The sequence below is a fragment of the Oncorhynchus mykiss genome, chromosome 1, assembly GCF_057628025.1.
Source record: "Oncorhynchus mykiss isolate SJ-2025 chromosome 1, ASM5762802v1, whole genome shotgun sequence".
NCBI lineage: Eukaryota > Metazoa > Chordata > Actinopteri > Salmoniformes > Salmonidae > Oncorhynchus > Oncorhynchus mykiss.
In genome coordinates, this window is record NC_143022.1 from 21,929,286 (window position 1) to 21,949,000 (window position 19,715).

The 19,715-nt window shown below is 44.0% G+C and overlaps 1 protein-coding gene across 1 annotated transcript in view; it reads right to left on the bottom strand.

Moving 5' to 3' along the window:
* Positions 1 to 19,715, bottom strand: part of LOC110532063 (neurocan core protein) — a 265,380-nt gene that overhangs the window by 87,009 nt on the left and 158,656 nt on the right. The gene's annotated exons all lie outside the window — the stretch shown is intronic.

The window sequence follows — 19,715 nt, forward strand, 5'->3', positions numbered from 1 at the left end:
GAGAGTGAGAGAGACAGAGAAAGAGAGAGATCGTTAGAGGGTGACAGAGAGAGAGTGAGAGAGAGACAGAGAAAGAGAGAGGTAGTTCGAGGGTGACATAGAGAGATAGAGTGAAAGAGAGAGTGAGAGAGAGAGAGAAAGAGATAGTTAGTTAGAGGGTGACAGAGAGAGGAAGTGAAAGAGAGAGTGAGAGAGAGAGAGAAAGAAAGAGAGAGAGATAGTTAGAGGTTGACAGAGAGAGAGAAAGAGAGGGAGAGACAGAGAAAGAGAGAGATAGTTAGAGGGTGACAGAGAGAGAGAGTGAAAGAGAGAGAGAGAGAGAAAAATAGAGATAGAGGGTGACAGAGAAAGAGAGAGTGAGATAGAGATAGAGAAAGAGAGAGTGAGAGAGAGACAGAGAAAGAGAGAGATAGTTAGAGGGTGACAGAGAGAGAGTCAGAGAAAGAGAGTGAGAGAGAGAAAGAGAAAGAGAGAGATAGTTAGAGGGTGACAGAGAGAGAGAGAGAGAGAGACAGAGAGAGATAGTTAGAGGGTGACAGAGAGAAAGAGAGTGAAAGAGAGACCTGGAACTGCTAATGGGATTATTTGCACTCAACAGGTCCTATTGATGACCTTATGATTCAGCAGAGCATAAGAAAGCTCTATTCAACACTCCACTAACAAAACGTACAGCCGCTGAGTGTGCCGTGAAACAGAGAAGGTAAGCCACAGAGAGATGGAGCATGTATCAGACAGCCATACCCCCCCCCCCCCCCCCCCCCCACACACACACACACACACACACGCACACACACACACCTGCTGTTGCCAGCGTATGGTAACTCAGCCGCTGTCAGTATGGGAGACAGAAAGCTTGTTTAGTCCTAACACAGCCCAACAGCTCAGTAAAGGACCCAGGGTGGGAAACTAAATGCCAACACTTCCCTGATCAAACAGTGTTTTGATAGATTAAAGAGAGGGTTAGTGAACCTGGAAATACCAGACGGGGAAAATTCATTTAGGACAGGAGAACAGGAAGCGGGAGAGTATAGACCTGAAGGAGAGGACTGCTCAGTACCTAGGCTGGTCTTGTCCAGGGCTGGGTCAATTCCATTTCAATTTAGTCCATTTGAAGTTCTAATTCAACAACTGAAAAAAATCCTGATTGAAAATAAATGACACTTTTCATTTCTTGAATTGGAACATTAGTTCATCCCTTCACTCTCTTGAATTGACTGACTGAATGAAATGGAATTGACCCCAAACACTGTATGTGTGTCTGTGTGTGTGTGTGTGCATGTGTGTGTGTGCCCTTGGCTGGTGGAGAAGGAGGATGACTGGACGTAGAGCGGATCAGAGCTGTGAACATAGGAACTGGAGGTACTAAACTCAGCAAAAAATGAAACGTCCCTTTTTCAGGACTGTGTCTTTCAAAGATAATTCGTAAAAATACAAATAACTTCACAGATCTTCATTGTAAAGGGTTTATACACTGTTTCCCAAGCCCGACTACCCTGTATGTAGCCTCGCTACTGTTATAGCCTTGCTACTGTATATAGCCTCGCTACTGTTATTTTTTACTGTCTTTTTACTGTTGTTTTTATTTCTTTACTTACCTACTTACCTTTTATTCACCTATTATTCACCTAATACCTTTTTTTTGCACTGTTGGTTAGAGCCTGTAAGTAAGCATTTCACTGTTGGTTAGAGCCTGTAAGTAAGCATTTCACTGTTGTATTCGGCGCACGTGACAACTAAACTTCTATTTGATTTGATTTTGTTCAATGAACCATAAATAATTACTGAACATGCACCTGTGGAACGGTCGTTTAGACACTAAAAGCTTACAGACAGTAGGCAATTAAGGTCACAGTTATGAAAACTTAGGACACTAAAGAGGCCTTTCTACTGACTCTGAAAAGCACCAAAAGAAAGATGCCCAGGGTCCCTACTCATATGCGTGAACGTGCCCTAGGCAGGCTGCAAGGAGGCATGAGGACTGGCCAGGGCAATACATTTCAATGTCCGTACTGGGAGACATCTAAGACAGCGCTACAGGGAGACAGGACGGACAGGATCAGTACATCCGAACAACACACCTGCGGGACAGGTACAGGATGTCAACAACAACTGCCCGAGTTACAACAGGAATGCACAATCCCTCCATCAGTGCTCAGACTGTCCGCAATAGGCTAAGAGAGGCTGGACTGAGGGCTTGTAGGCCTGTTGTAAGGCAGGTCCTCACCAGACATCACCGACAACAACGTCGCATATGGGCACAAACCCACCGTTGCTGGACCAGACAGGACTGGCAAAAAGTGCTCTTCACTGACGAGTCTCAGTGAAGTCTCACCAGGGGTGATGGTCGGATTTGCGTTTATCGTCAAAGGGATATGAGCGTTACACTTAGGCCTGTACTCTGGAGCGGGATCGATTTGGAGGTGGAGGGTCCATCATGGTCTGGGGCGGTGTGTCACAGCCTCATTGGACTGAGCTTGTTGTCATTGCAGGCAATCTCAATGCTGTGCGTTACAGGGAAGACATCCTCCTCCCTCATGTGGTACTCTTCCTGCAGGCTCATCCTGACATGACCCTCCAGCATGACAATGCCACCAGCCATACTGCTCGTTCTGTGAGTGATATCCTGCAAGACAGGAATGTCAGTGTTCTGCCATGGCAGCGAAGAGCCATGAATCCCATTGAGTACCTCTGGACCTGTTGGATCGGAGAGTGAGGGCTAGAGCCATTCCCCCCCAGAAATGTCCGGGAACTTGCAGGTACCTTGGTGGAAGAGTGGGGTAACATCTCACAACAAGAACTGGCACATTTGGTGCAGTTCATGAGGAGGAGATGCACTGCAGTACTTAATGCAGCTGGTGGCCACACCAGATACTGACTGTTAATTTTTGATTTTGAACCCCCCTTGTTCAGGGACGCATTATTCAATTTCTGTTAGTCACATGTCTGTGGAACTTGTTCAGTTTATGTCTCAATTGTTGAATATTGTTATGTTCATACAAATATTTACACATGTTAAGTTTGCTGAAAATAAACGCAGTTGACAGTGAGAGGACGTTTCTTTTTTTGTTGAGTTTAGTATGTACGTATACAACACAGGAGGTTGTTGGCACCTTAATTGGGGAGGACGGGCTCATAATAATGTCTGGAATGGAATAAATTAAATGGTATCAACACATCAAACACATGGTTCCCAGGTGGTTGATACCATTCCATTGATTCCATTCCAGACATTATTATGAGCTGTCCTCCCCTCAGAACTTCTGTGCTGTTGCCTTGTGTTCTATAGATAGATCAATGAACCATTGATATTGGTTCCAGCCTAGTGTATAAAAGAACGTCTACTTGCTAACATCACAGATTGTTATTTAGTTTATACAGTAGATGCATACGCTTGTTCATTGGTACGGACATAGAAACTAACCTATACAGATGTAGGATCTTCATTTGATCTCCCTGTTGCAGGATAACTAATTTACACTTACACATTTCAGACGTTATTTTCCCCTATGAAAACTGTTTCAACCCCTACAAAAATGTCCATAAATTATAATCAACATAATAATTCACATTGCCTGTTGCTGCAGGATTATTTTCCTGCTTTAGCAAATTGGCTCAAATAAAGATCTATATCTGTAGAACTGTAGATTTAGTAGTCCTAAATTCAAAATCCTATTGATTTAAACTGTTGTTACTCTAACTCAACCACACCTAGAGTATTCACGTTTATTACGTTTAATGCATGAAACCTGTTTTCCAATACCGAGAATAACAAAACATAAACAATAAACACTAATCCAGAGTATGATTCAGGCATCAATTTAGTATATTAATCAATAAAGAAATTGAACAGCTAGTCATTTACCACAGACTGGGGTGGTCAACTTGTATGAACAACACCCATAGGTTCAGAGTGGTGTGTGTGTGTGTGTGCATACGTGAGTGCGAGCATGTGTGTAAGAAGACGGAGAGAGAGTGAGTGTGTGTGTGTTTCAGCCAGACCGACAGGTCCAAGCTGCTGTTGACAGGGATAATTCAACACACACATGGGACTGTGGGAAAACCTAATGAGAAGAGTATGTCACAACATGTCAAAGCCCTGGTCCTCACACAGCCCTCACCAATGACAGCCAGTCTATCTCTGGTCACTGTTCTCTGACAGCCAGCCTATCTCTGGTCACTGTTCTCTGACAGCCAGCCTCTCTGGTCCCTGTTCTCTGACAGCCAGCCTATCTCTGGTCCCTGTTCTCTGACAGCCAGCCTCTCTGGTCATTGTTCTCTGACAGCCAACCTATCTCTGGTCCCTGTTCTCTGACAGCCAGCCTATCTCTGGTCCCTGTTCTCTGACAGCCAACCTATCTCTGGTCACTTTTCTCTGTTCAGCCAGCCTATCTCTGGTCCCTGTTCTCTGACAGCCAGCCTATCTCTGGTCCCTGTTCTCTGACAGCCAGCCTCTCTGGTCACCGTTCTCTGACAGCCAGCCTATCTCTGGTCCCTGTTCTCTGACAGCCAGCCTATCTGGTCACCGTTCTCTGACAGCCAGCCTATCTCTGGTCACTGTTCTCTGACAGCCAGCCTCTCTGGTCCCTGTTCTCTGACAGCCAACCTATCTCTGGTCACTGTTCTCTGACAGCCAGCCTCTCTGGTCACTGTTCTCTGACAGCCAACCTATCTCTGGTCACTGTTCTCTGACAGCCAGCCTCTCTGGTCACTGTTCTCTGACAGCCAACCTATCTCTGGTCCCTGTTCTCTGACAGCCAGCCTATCTGGTCACTGTTCTCTGACAGCCAGCCTCTCTGGTCACTGTTCTCTGACAGCCAACCTATCTCTGGTCACTGTTCTCTGACAGCCAACCTATCTCTGGTCCCTGTTCTCTGACAGCCAGCCTATCTGGTCACTGTTCTCTGACAGCCAGCCTCTCTGGTCACTGTTCTCTGACAGCCAACCTCTCTGGTCACTGTTCTCTGACAGCCAGCCTCTCTGGTCACTGTTCTCTGACAGCCAGCCTATCTCTGGTCACTGTTCTCTGACAGCCAGCCTATCTCTGGTCCCTGTTCTCTGACAGCCAGCCTATCTCTGGTCCCTGTTCTCTGACAGCCAGCCTATCTCTGGTCCCTGTTCTCTGACAGCCAGCCTATCTCTAGTCACTGTTCTCTGACAGCCAGCCTATCTCTGGTCACTGTTCCCTGGGAGATGAGGCTTGGTCAGTGGCCTGTTGTCATTTCCCAGTCCCACATAAACAGAGGTCTGTGGCCCTAAAGCCATGCAGGCACCAGTCAGTCAGTCAGTCAGCATCTACCTGCCGTCAGAGACACAGCTGGCTGGCTGGAGATACTGGCTGGATAGACACATGGTTGTTTTTCTAGAAGAGAAAGGGTTCTCAATGAGTTACCTGGCTAAATAAACATTTCAAAACATTGGAAAGCGGTGGGAATATTCTTGCTGACTCATTCTCCTCCTTTCCTTCCCCAATTGACTCCCTCCTTTTACTTTGGGACATTGAGTACCCCTAGGGACAGTGATTTAGAAATGTCTCCTGACAGCCATTGTCTCAGCTGCCACCCAGAACTGTGATCATTACCAGGGTTTACCAGGGGTCAGCTCCACTCTAAATGACTGATCTACTGTATCATACATCTACAGCAATGCAGAAACACCTTTCTGATTTTAATGTAGAACAGTTCCCTCAGGGGAGGAAATGGAGGGCTATTCTCTACCTCTGCTATTTCTGACATACTTTAGCAAAAAGAAGGGAAATAATCCCTCTCCTGTAAGAATTGATTAATCACTGGCAGTGGGAAAACTTAGTGGGTTAGACTATATACTGTAAGTAGATGGTGTGAAGTTGTGGAGTACAGTGTAGGCTACAATGACAGTGCAGAGGTTTATAACGAAGTCATTTTCACAGACGTTTCTACTTCAACACCTGATTGATCCACTTCAGAGCTACTGTACCTCAGCTCCACCTCAACTCACCTGGCTTTGGGCTGATGCTTCTTATCGCTCTTTTTTGAATCATCTCTCTGCTCTCGGGTCACCTTTCTACAAATCTTACAGTAGAATGAATTGACAATACTGACGAAGGATCAGCTCCTAGAGAGATATTACAACCTACGGCTGCAAATATTGAGGTGGCTTATTCTAATGCTTACCAAATAAAATGCGCTAAATCACCAATTAGGTACATCATTGCGCACATGGTAGATTACATGTCATAAAATATACTGAGACACATTACAGACAGTAGCCTACAAGTAGCAAAATATGACTCAATTGATTGAACATGAAATGCATTCCAATATGATTGAAATAGGCCTATAGCCTATACTGTTTGTATTTTAATGCAGTCGTCTCGGTTGTCATTCGAAGCATCTTTTTATACATCGCTTGTTTGTATCAATTGCAAAGACATTGGCAACTTTGTAGTGTAGTCATTTTTCTTCTGAAGTTATCAGCGAATAAGTGGATGGTGTTGGCAGATGTTAGATTCCAATGGTTTTGGGAAACAGCTCAGAGATTTAACGATGCTCCTACGAAGGTTCTAAGATGCTTTTGGGAAACTGGGCACTGGTCTGTTGTCATGGAGATAAGAAGGCCTCCCTTGATTTGTGTGTATGTGTGTGTGGCCATAGAAAAAGCTAATTAATCTCCAGGACTGTTTACAGCACGTTGAGCAACAGTGTGCTACACACACACACCACACACACGCAGGCGCGCACACACACACACACTAGAGGTCGACCGATTAATCGGAATGGCCGATTTCAAGTTTTTTTCAAGTTTTCATAACAATCGGAAATCGGTATTTTTGGACGCCGATTTGTAGATTTTTTTACATTTACATTTTTTACATTTTTTAAATATATTTTTACACCTTTATTTAACTAGGCAAGTCAGTTAAGAACACATTCTTATTTTCAATGACGGCCTAGGAACGGTGGGTTAACTGCCTCATTCAGGGGCACAACGACAGATTTTCACCTTGTCAGCTCGGGGATCCACTCTTGCAAGTGTAACAGATGTGAAACGGCTAGCTTAGTTAGCGGTGCGCGCTAAATAGCGTTTCAATCGGTGACGTCACTTGCTCTGAGACCTTGAAGTAGTAGTTCCCCTTGCTCTGCAAGGGCCGCGGCTTTTGTGGAGCGATGGGTAACGATGCTTCGTGGGTGACTGTTGTTGATGTGTGCAGAGGGTCCCTGGTTCGCGCCCGGGTACGGGCGAGGGGACGGTCTAAAGTTATACCGTTACATTGGTGCCGTGACCTGGATCACTGGTTGCTGCGGAAAAGGAGGAAGGTCAAAAGGGGGGTGAGTGTAACGGATGTGAAACGGCTAGCTTAGTTAGCGGTGCGCGCTAAATAGCGTTTCAATCGGTGACGTCACTTGCTCTGAGACCTTGAAGTAGTAGTTCCCCTTGCTCTGCAAGGGCCGCGGCTTTTGTGGAGCGATGGGTAACGATGCTTCGTGGGTGACTGTTGTTGATGTGTGCAGAGGGTCCCTGGTTTGCGCCCGGGTATGGGCGAGGGAACGGTCTAAAGTTATACTGTTACACAACCTTAAAGTGAACTAGTCCAACGCAATAACGACCTGCCTCTCTCTCGTTGCACTCCACAAGGAGCCTGCCTGTTACGCGAATGCAGTAAGCCAAGGTAAGTTGCTAGCTAGCATTAAACTTATCTTATAAAAAACAATCAATCATAATCACTAGTTAACTACACATGGTTGATGATATTACTAGATATTATCTAGCGTGTCCTGCATTGCATATAAACTGACTGAGCATACAAGCATACAAGTATCTAAGTATCTGACTGAGCAGTGGTAGGCAGAAGCAGGCGCGTAAACATTCATTCAAACAGCACTTTTGTGCGTTTTGCCAGTAGCTCTTCGTTGTGCGTCAAGCATTGCGGTGTTCATGACTTCAAGCCTATCAACTCCCAAGATGAGGCTGGTGTAACCGAAGTGAAATGGCTAGCTAGTTAGTGCGCGCTAATAGCGTTTCAAACGTCACTTGCTCTGAGCCTTGCAGTGGTTGTTTCCCTTGCTCTGCATGGGTAACGCTGCTTTGAGGGTGGCTGTTGTCATTGTGTTCCTGGTTCGAGCCCAGGGAGGAGCGAGGAGAGGGACGGAAGCTATACTGTTACACTGGCAATACTAAAGTGCCTATAAGATCATCCAATAGTCAAAGGTTAATGAAATACAAATGGTATAGAGGGAAATAGTCTTATAATTCCTATAATAACTACAAGCTAAAACTTCTTACCTGGGAATATTGAAGACTCATGTTAAAAGGAACCACCAGCTTTCATATGTTCTCATGTTCTGAGCAAGGAACTGAAACACTAGCTTTCTTACATGGCACATATTGCACTTTTACTTTCTACTCCAACACTTTGTTTTTGCATTATTTAAACTAAATTGAACATGTTTCATTATTTACTTGAGGCTAAATTGATTTTATTGATGTATTATATTAAGTTAAAATAAGTGTTCATTCAGTATTGCTGTAATTGTCATTATTACAATTTTTTTTAAAGAAATCGTCAGATTAATCGGTATCAGCATTGAAAAACCATAATCGGTCGACCTCTAACACACACACACACACACACACACACACACACACACACACACACACACACACACACACACACACACACACACACACACACACACACACACACACAATTCCATCTTATTCTCATTCTGCAGGACAGAAAGCATGTCCTCTGCCTCTCATTGCACACAGGAGTTCGGAGAGGAGTGAGTGTGAGTTTGTGTGGCAGCGGGCCACTGCAGACTGAGAAGATCCAATCAGGGGTGTGTGAGGCTTGTGATGGCGGGTGATTGGGGTGGATCAGGTGATCACGTCGCCATGAGAGATGAGGGCGAGAGGCAGAGGTAGAGTAATGAGGTGTGGCAGCAGGTGGAGTAAGCCAATCACACTCCTTTAAGAGGCTCAGCGCCCGACACACTCATATCAATCTGACCATCAATCACACAGAACACACTCGCAGGCATGCACACACGCACACGCACACACACAAGCAGGCATGTACACACACGCACACACACAGACACACACATTTTACATTTGCATTTAAGTTATTTAGCACTCTTATCTAGAGCGACTTACAGTAGTGAGTGCATACATTTCTCATACTGTTCCCCCGTGGGAATCAAACCCACAACCATGCTCTACCAACTGAGCCACGTGGGACACACACTCCAGGGCGAGATTGTGACTGAAAGCCACACAAACCGTCTTGGAAATTACCATTCACTTCTTGAATTAACTGCATTGAAATGGAACTGACCAAAATCCATCTAGGGGCATTATCCTCCTACACCCAGTGCTCCCTTTTCCCACCCCCACAAAGGGCTGTCCTCTGTGGGCTAGCTCTCTCCAGACCCAGGCTCTCTGTTCCACAGCCAGGGGACCAGGTCGGGTTATGGGCTTGGGCTAAGATGAATATTTTCCCAGTATTTTACAAATGTTCCATCCCGAGAATAAATCACTTTTCAAAACCGCAATATACTTGTATCATGGGCAAATTGTGACTGACTTATCTTCAAATAATCATGTTGTTATTTATGACGCAGGGTGATTTGTAGATTAGTCAGTCGGCAGTCGCCGCAGTCATTTTGATGCTCTTGAACACAGCCGTTGTGTGCTTGTAAACAAACACCATGTGATTGGGGACTACCGGTAAGCTTCATAATGACAGGTGAAATTAAGAAGCGATCTTCCTTATCTCCTAACAAATTGCACAAGCTGACTGCATGTATGTACTTAAAAAGTAGCTACAAATATTCAAACGTATTAAAAATATTCAGTTGAAGTCAGAAGTTTACATACTTAGCCAAACACATTTAAACTCCCTGTCTTAGGTTAGTTAGGATCACCACTTTACTTTAAGAATGTGAAATGTCAGAATAATACTAGAGAGAATAATTTATTTCAGCTTTTATTTTTTCACATTCCCAGTGCGTCAGATGTTTACATACACATACATTTAGTATTTGGTAGCATTGCCTTTAAATTGTTTAACTTGGGTCAAACGTTTCGGGTAGCCTTCCACAAGCTTCCCACAATAAGTTGAGTGAATGTTGACCCATTCCTCCTGACGGAGCTGGTGTAACTGAGTCAGGTTTCTAGGCCTCCTTGCTCGCACACGCTTTTCCAGTTCTGTCCACACATTTTCTATAGGATTGAGGTCAGGGCTTTGTGATGGCCACTCCAATACCTTGACTTTGTCCTTAAGCCATTTTGTCACAACTTTGGAAGTATGCTTGGGGTCATTGTCCATTTGGAAGACCCGTTTCTTGAGATGTTGCTTCAATATATCCACATCATTTTCCATCCTCATGATGCCATCTATTTTGTGAAGTGCACCAGTCCCTCCTGCAGCAAAGAACCCCCACAAAATGTGCTTCACGGTTGGGATGGTGTTCTTTGACTTGCAAGCCTCCCCCATTTTCCTCCAAACATAACGATGGTCATTATTGCCAAACAGTCCTATTTTTGTTTCATCAGATCAGAGGACATCTCTCCAAAAAGTACAATCTTTGTCCCCATGTGCAGCTGCAAACTGTAGTCTGGCTTTTTATGGTGGTTTTGGAGCAGTGGTTTCTTCCTTGCTGAGTGGCCTTTGAGGCTATGTCAATATAGGACTCGTTTTACTGTGGATGTAGATACTTTTGTACCTGTTTCCTCCAGCATCTTCACAAGGTCATTTGCTGTTGTTATGGGATTGATTTGTACTTTTCGCACCAAAGTACATTCATCTCTAGGAGACAGAACGTGTCTCCTTCCTGAGCGGTATGACGACTGCGTGGTCCCATGGTGTTTATACTTGCGTACTATTGTTTGTACAGATGAACATGGTACCTTCAGGTGTTTGGAAATTGCTCCAAGGATGAACCAGACTTGTGGAGGTCTACAATATATTGTAGGTTGGCTGATTAGGCTGATTTCTTTTAATTTCCCCATGATATCAGGCAAAGAGGCACTGAGTTTGAAGGTAGGCCTTGAAATACATTCACAGGTACACCTCCAATTGACTGAAATTATGTCAATTAGCCTATCAGAAGCTTCTAAAGCCATGACATCATTTTCTGTAATTTTCCAAGCTGTTTAAAAGCACAGTCAACTTAGTGTATGTAAACTTCTGACCCACTGGAATTGTGATACAGTGAATTATAAGTGAAATAACAAGAAATGTGTGGAGTGGTTGAAAAACAAGTTTTAATGACTCCAACTTAAGTGTAGGTAAACTTCCGACTTCAACTGTATACCCCAGTATACGGTATACACGGTATACCACCCAAGCCTAGGGCCAATGATATTAATAGCCCTGACTTCATTAATGTTTCAGGCTCAATGATAGGAGCTACTGTGAGAGGAGACGGATGCACCACAGGGTACATTAGTAACAGACAGGAAGGGTTGGAGGGGAGCTCTAAAGGACTATCTAAACACAATATCCACATTGTCACTTCATATAGACTAAAGTACACAACAGTTGCATGCAGCGAGGCAAGAGCAGAGTATGTGTATGTGTGTGTGTGTGTGTGGGGGGGGGGGGGGGGGGGCAACTAGACAGAGGGGGGCAAGTAGAGAGGGGGGAAATGAGAGAGAGGGGGAAACTAGAGAGAGGGGGGAAACTGGAGAGCGAGAGGGAGACCATGAGAGTGAGAAAGGAGGGAGAAAAAATGAGGAGAAAGAGCGTCAGGGGAAAGAGGGAGAAAGAGAGAGAGGTAAAGTGGGAGGTACAGGGAAAACTCACAATACAATCACTCTCTCAAAATGAGGACAGAGAGCACGGGAAATGGAAAATGAAATTGTGTACACTCCTGTCAAGCATCAAACTTCCAGGAGGACATTGACATTGCTCAGCGGTGGGACATACAAAGTTGGGATTCAATTTATTTTCTTCAAATTGACCCGGAGGGATGGTAAACCCACATCAGAATTTGTTTGTCAGTTATTTTGTGTGATTGTTTAGGTGTGAAGGGAGAGTAGGGGAAGTTGTCTACATTGCTCAGTTCACTGAGCTGGAAATTTTACTCATTCTCTGCTCTCCTGTATAGTATCAGTAGGAAGGGGAGGATGAGGAAGAAGAGGGCAGGAAGAGGGTGAATGGGAGAAGAAGGAAAAGGGCAGAGGGCCGTCAGAGTGTGTGTCTCTCAGGCCAGATTGCAATGCCAGTCTGCAGCACACAGTTATCTGTTCTCATTTATCAGAAAGAGGCAGAGAGAGAGGAAAGAAGAGAGAGAAATAAAGAGACAGAAAAAGAGAGGGGGAGACGAGAGATAGAGACAAAGAGAAGTCAAAATAATTTCCTCATTATCTGCAGCGTTGACAATCCCCCTTCACTATCCCTATCCAGAATAACTAAAGACAATCACCCACCTCTTCCTTCATACTTCACTCAACTCTGCCTATGCCCCAGACCAAACCAATAAAATATTGATTGCATGTAACAATTCCTCTTTCTCTCTCTGCAAGCTAAATACGTTTAATGGACAGAATCTCAGTGTCTTCCTTAATGCACCAGCGGTCCTGTCTTTTTACACACATCCTTCTTTTAAAAAAGTGACAGCTCACCCAAAATAATTATCCTACTTCTTTTACCCCTGTTCTGAGATTTTTTGCATTTTCATCTGTACATCCCAAAACAAACCTAATTTGAACAGATAAAGCCGTTACTGTCTAAGAACTAAGCTCTGTTTAAAAATCTGCCCAGCAACAAGATCTTAGCTACAGTATACAGCCAAGGAGCAAGACTCCACTGTCTTTGGGAAGTGCGACAGCTTAGTGGATATACACTCCACAAGGCGGACTTCCTCTCTGGGTGGAACGCAATGAAAAGAGCCCCCAAAAAACGACTCCACCCACGTGGACACACACGCGTTGATTAACGGAGTGGAGCTTGTAGCGGCCTTTAAGTGTCTGTGACAGTTACAAAAATGCCATGACTAGAGCTGATCAGTAGCGGTGCGTGGGTAAAATCACTGGGGAAGCCAAGCCAGAAAAAAAGCCATATTGCAACCTATGTGTTGTGATAATTGTGTTGTTTGCTCTATAACCTGTTAGTTCATGTGCTTTGACACCGTGATATATAGGCCTAAAGGCTGAGACACTAAGAAGACACAGTGGCAGAATACATTTAACCACACATTTATTTCATTACAAAACTGGAGAGCAACATCTGTCCGGCGGAGTCCACAAAACATATTGCATGTAACAAACAGTTACATGACCTACAGCATTGTCAAGCAAGTTAATGTTTCCCACATTTATGGACGAGTTACCGCAATTCGCAAAGAAAACAGGAGCTGCCTCTACTATTCCAGCACCATTTTAACCTCAACATTCAACATCATCAAATCACCTAGTCTAATACAGTGACAATTAAAAGATTCCAAAAACAATTTAGTCCAATCAATATACGCTAAATATCATGTGGATGTCTATGGTACTGATTTCTGTGTGTGTGTGTGTGTGTGTGCGTGTGTGTGAGTAAGTATAGTTTTTTTCTACTGTTGAAAAGCCAATGCCATCCTCCTCTTCTATGTTACCTAAACGGTCTATGACTCTGTCATACAGTACACACTTCATTTTTGTTGTCCTAGGCTACCTAGCTAAAATGCTTGAATGCTAGCTTTAATTTAATAGGCAACAATTAGCCTACTACATCTAGCTACATATGGAACTCCCATCCTCTCAGACCAGAGGCACAATGTATGAATTTATAGTTGGGTCAGAATCACCATTATACTCATTGGCCAAAATGGAGAATTAAGAAAAACAAAAAGTCCAAATCCCTATCTCCATCCATGGCTAATGTAGTAAAGGGACAATTTTAGCTAGCAAGCCACTGGAGGACAACACAACGAGATGCAACAATTTAAGATTTATTTCTGTCAATGATGTTTGGCTTGATGTGATGTGATTAGTGTGAAGCCAAATCCAAACTGTCTTCCCTTGGCACTTTTTTTTGGTACACCAGGACCACTCACAGTTGAGCTCCCTCAGTTAAGTTTGATTTGCCATCATTGTATAATTTTTTATCAAGATATCGCAACAATATCACAGTGTTTTTGACCAGACAGCATCAGATAGATGGGCTTCACATCTATCACACCTCTCTCTAATGTCAATTAGAAAAAAAAAAAAAAAAAAAAAAAAAAAATCTAATGTCAATCTAATGTCAATTGCTTGTCTACTGCTGTTTCTGTTTGTTCTTATCGTTTTATTTCACTGTAGAGCCCCCAGTCCCATTCAACATGCCTTAGATAGCTCCTTTGTCCCACCCCCCACAAATACGGAGACCTCACCTGGCTTAATTGGTGCCTCCAGGAATGCAACCTCTCTCATCATCACTCAACACCTAGGTTTACCTCCACTGTACTCACATCCTACCATACCCTTGTCTGTTCATAATGGCCTGAATCTATTCTACCACGCCCAGAAATATGCTCATTTTGTTCCCAACGCACTACATGACCAATTCTCATAGCCTTTAGCCGTACCCATATCCTAGTCCTCCTCTGTTCCTCTGGTGATGTAGAGGTTAACCCAGGCCCCGTAGCCCCCAGTACTACACCTATTTCACAGGCACTCTCATTTGTTGACTTCTGTAACTGTAAAAGCCTTGGTTTCAAGCATGTTAACATCAGAAGCCTCCCCCCTACGTTTGCTTTAGTCACTGCTTTAGCATACTCTGCCAACCCTGATGTCCTAGCCGTGTCTGAATCCGGCTTAGGAAGGTCACCAAAAATTCTGAAATTTCAATCCCAGACTACAACATTTTCCGTCAAGATAGAACTGCCAAAGGGGGCAATCTACTGCAGAGAGGTGCAATCTACTGCAGAAATAGCCCACAGAGTTCTGTCATACTATCCAGGTCTGTGCCCAAACAGTTCAAACTTATACTTTTAAAAATCCACCTCTCCAGAAATAAGTTATTATAACTTGTAGACCACCCTTAGCCACCAGCTGTGCCCTGGACATCATATGTGAATTGATTGCTCCCCCATCTATCTTCAGAGTTCGTACTGTTAGGTGACCTAAACTGGGATATGCTTAACACCCCGGCCGTCCTACAATATAAACTAGATTCCCTCAATCTCACACAAATTATGAAGGAGCCTACCAGGTACAACCCTGAATCCGTAAACATGGGCACCCTCATGGATATCATCCTGACCAACTTTCCCTCTAAATAAACCTCTGCTGTCTTCAACCAGGATCTCAGCGATCACTGCCTCATTGCCTGCGTTCGTAATGGGTCCACATTCAAACGACCACCCCTCATCACTGTCAAATGCTCCCTAAAACACTTCAGCGAGTATCCTGGAAGGATATTGACCTCATCCCGTCAGTAGAGGATGCCTGGTTGTTCTTTAAAAGTGCAATCCTCACCATCTTAAATAAGCATGCCCCTTTCAAAAAATGTAGAACTAAGAACAGATATAGCCCTTGGTTCACTCCAGACCTGACTGCCCTTGATCAGCACAAAAACATCCTGTGGCGTACTGCATTAGCATCAAATAGCCCCCGTGATATGCAACCTTTCAGGGAAGTCAGGAACCAATACACACAGTCAGTTAGGAAAGCAAAGGCTAGCATTTTTAAACAGCAATTTGCATCCTGTAGCACTAATTCCAAAATGTTCTGGGACACTGTAAAGTCCATAGAGAATAAGAGCACCTCCTCCCAGCTGAGGCTAGGAAATACTGTCACCACCGACAAATCTACGATAATTGAGAATTTCAATAAGCATTTTTCTACGACTGGCCTTGCTTTCCACCTGGATACCCCTATCCAGACCAACAGGTCTGCACCCCCCACAGCCACTCGACTTCCTATTTCACAACAAAGCCTCCTTCACTCATGCTGCCAAACATACCCTCGTAAAACTGACTATCCTACCGATCTTTGACTTCTGCGACGTCATTTACAAAATAGCCTCCAACACTCTACTCAGCAAATTGGATGTAGTCTATCACAGTGCCATCCGCTTAGTCATTAAGCCCCATATACTACCCACCACTGCAACCTGTATGCTCTTGTTGGCTGGCCCTCGCTACATATTTGTCACCAAACCCACTGGCTCCAGGTCATCTATAAGTCTTTGCTAGGTAAAGCCCCACCTTATCTCAGCTCACAGGTCACCACAGCAACACCCACCCGTAGCACGCGCTCCAGCAGGTATATTTCACTGGTCACCCCCAAAGCCAACACCTACTTTTGCCGCCTTTCCTTCCAGTTCTCTGCTGCCAATTACTGGAACGAATTGCAAAAATCACTGAAGCTGGAGACGTCGCCCTCACTAACTTTAAGCATCAGCTGTCAGAGCAGCTTACCGATCACTGCACCTGTACACAGACCATCTGTAAATGTTGCTCTTTTGCACCCCAGTATCTCTCCCTGTACATCCTCATCTGCACAGCTACCACTCCAGTGTTAATTGCTAAATTGTAATTATTTCACTACTATGGCCTATTTATTGCCTTACCTCCCTAATCTTACTACATTTGCACACACTGTATAGACTATCTATTGTGTTATTGACTGTCCGTATGTTTATCCCATGTGTAACTCTGTGTTGTTGTTTGTGTCGCACTGCTTTGCTTTATCTTGGCCAGGTCGCAGTTGTAAATGAGAACTTGTTCTCAACTGGCCTACCTGGTTAAATAAAGGTGTTCTCAACTAGCCTACCTGGTTAAATAAAGGTGTTCTCAACTAGCCTACCTGGTTAAATAAAGGTGAAATAAAAAAAATTACAAAAATAGATGCCACTGGAGCTGACATGATTCCTTGTCAGAGAGAGCCTCCATGCCTGTCCTACACAATATATTTCTATTAGAAAGTTCCACATTGTATACTGTATACTATTTTTTACAGGTGTTGGACTTTACTATTAATCTACGCATTTAAAGGTACCGACCCCCACTGATAGTCTACCTATTGTCTACACACAGTTATATTGGAAACCAATATAATATTTATAAGATTTATGTACAGTATATAGGGTGTTATGGCCCTTTCCCCCTTGGGAAACTCCCACCTGACACCCCACCTGACCCTGTGTCTCTGCAAGTCCCCAACCCTTCCTCCTTCTCTCTCTCCCCGCAGAGCGATTCTCCCCTCATCTCATTCATGTTTGAGCGACCCAGCAGAAACGGAGCCCATGGATTACGCAGATCCTCTAAACGCCACATCCCCAATAGTCTCTGGGGATCATCTCTGAGCAGCTTCAGCTTCTCCAGCTGCAATTCAACAGCCCTGTTTCGAGTGAATCATAATTTCTCCCATTGTAGTATGCAGAGGGAAATACAATTGTATTATTGCAGTGTATGTGGCTCTGCCTCGCTTGGTAGTAATAAAGTAATGATGCATAATAATGACCATGAAGAATCACTGATAAAGACTCAATCACAGAGCAGGAGAAGCAAATGGAAGTTCTAGTGTACAAATGGAGTTCTAGTGTACAAATGGAAGTTCTAGTGTACAAATGGAGTTCTAGTGTACAAATGGAGTTCGAGTGTACAAATGGAGTTCGAGTGTACAGGCGGTTTGGAAAATAATCCTGCAGCAACAGGAAATGTGAAATATTATGTGGATTATAATTAGGTAAATAAAATCTGACATTATAAACTTTAGAATCCTTTTTAAACCTCGAACACAGGAAAATTCTCAGCAACAGAAGAGTAATCAAATTAAGATCTGACATCTGTAGAGAAAAGGTAACGTTAGAACAAGAAGTGTGTGTAGAAGCATTTCGCTACACCCACCACAACATCTGCTAAACACGTGTATGTGACCAATAACATTTGATTTGAAGAGAGGAAGCCAGACAGCAAAGAACGAAAAAGACAAAAAGAAGACAATCCTCTCATCCTCAACTGGAGAGAACGTGGTGTTGAGTCATTACAAATGTGGTCAAGGGTTTGCAGTAATATGCAATTAACCTGATTGCCTTTGGCTGTAATTAATATGTCAGAGACCACAGACAGACAGACATACACCCTATCTGCTGCAGACACAAGCTGCAGGAAACGAGCAGCAGCCAAAGCCAATTACCATCCACAGTCCTGCAGGAGGTTTTCAAACTGAGCACAAAACAAGCCAATAACCATACACAGAATGAACCGACAACATGAAATGCATATTGGAGAAATGTTATTCTACATTTTAAAATCTCCAAATTAATCCCTTTTGTTTTTATTGCCAGAAACAATGAGGAATATCTGTTTTATATGATTAATATTGACATACACAATATGGTCTATGTCACAACAGATTCTAAGAGATCCCAAACTAGCATTACAAATCATATGTTATTCATCGTTTAACATGCATTTATCAGGACTTACTGACGTGGCTGTAGTGTTGATTAATCACTGATGCCTTTAGCCAATATTAGTTAAGGATGATCCCCAAATCGAAGGCTGCCGCCCTCAGACAGTCATGGTGTGTGTGTGTGTGTGTGTGTGTGTGTGTGTGTGTGTGTGTGTGTGTGTGTGTGTGTGTGTGTGTGTGTGTGTGTGTGTGTGTGTGTGTGTGGTCAATAGATGGCTGATTGATAATCAATACCTCCTATCTTAACCTCTGACCCCTCGTCTGTGACTCCTCTACATAAGCAGTGACCTGGGAAAAGCAATCCCTCCTCATTGACTTTGCATTTCTCCTCTCCCATACACAACAGTGTCCCACAGCTCCAACCTTTAATCTCCTCCTCAAGTCCTCACTGAGCTCCTATCCCATCAGTGCAGACATCTGTCCATCTTCTACAGTCACAGCTCTCACTGCAGTACAGAACACCACGGCACAGTGCAACTAAGACTCGCTCCTTCACACACATACACACACTACTGTATCACTGTTCCCAACCATTATTACCCTACACCCTTGACTGAGCCCATGTTCTCTTCACAGTCACACACACCACAGTGTGACACAGCACTGTGAGTGTGCAGCAGGGTACAGCCTAGCTCAGTGCTGACTGGCTCAGTCTCTTATCACACAACCCAGTGGAGAGATGAGCTGCCTGGCAGCCTGCCAGTGAGAGAGTCACAAACATTCAGCATCTTACTGTCACAGACTGCTGGCTCTGCCTGGTCTTACAAAGTACACTCACAGCAACCCCAGTCACACACATTCACTGTTAGAGTCGCACCTCTGAGCACGGAAAACAGACACCCACTGCACATGCACACGCACACAAACACACACGCGCAACTCAGAAAACACCATAAAGACAAAGTACACACACCTCTGAAAACACCACACACCCTCCCCATTCACACTCTCTTTCACAGACTGCCACCTCATCCTCACTTCTGCAGGCAGGGAACAGCAAGAAACAGGAACCTGGGCACAGCAGGACCATGCAGCTAAACTTCCTCATGCAATAACTGACTGTGCCAAAGGGTCATGAAATGTACTGTAGCAAAGTCTGACTCCATTCAAACGCATTGAGAACAACTTGTACCACATCTGTACCACCTATACTGGACATGTACTGTACCATTCATGTGAGGCATTTTACTGTGTGCTGATTATGTTAGTCAGTTACAGTTAAACAGCACACTCTGTGAAGCAACTTCAGCTTTTTGACTATAATACTCTCAACTCTCAACTCCTCCTCCACATTTACTGGATTGGTTGAACAGCGCAGAAGAGAACCTCCCCCTACAGTTTTTTTT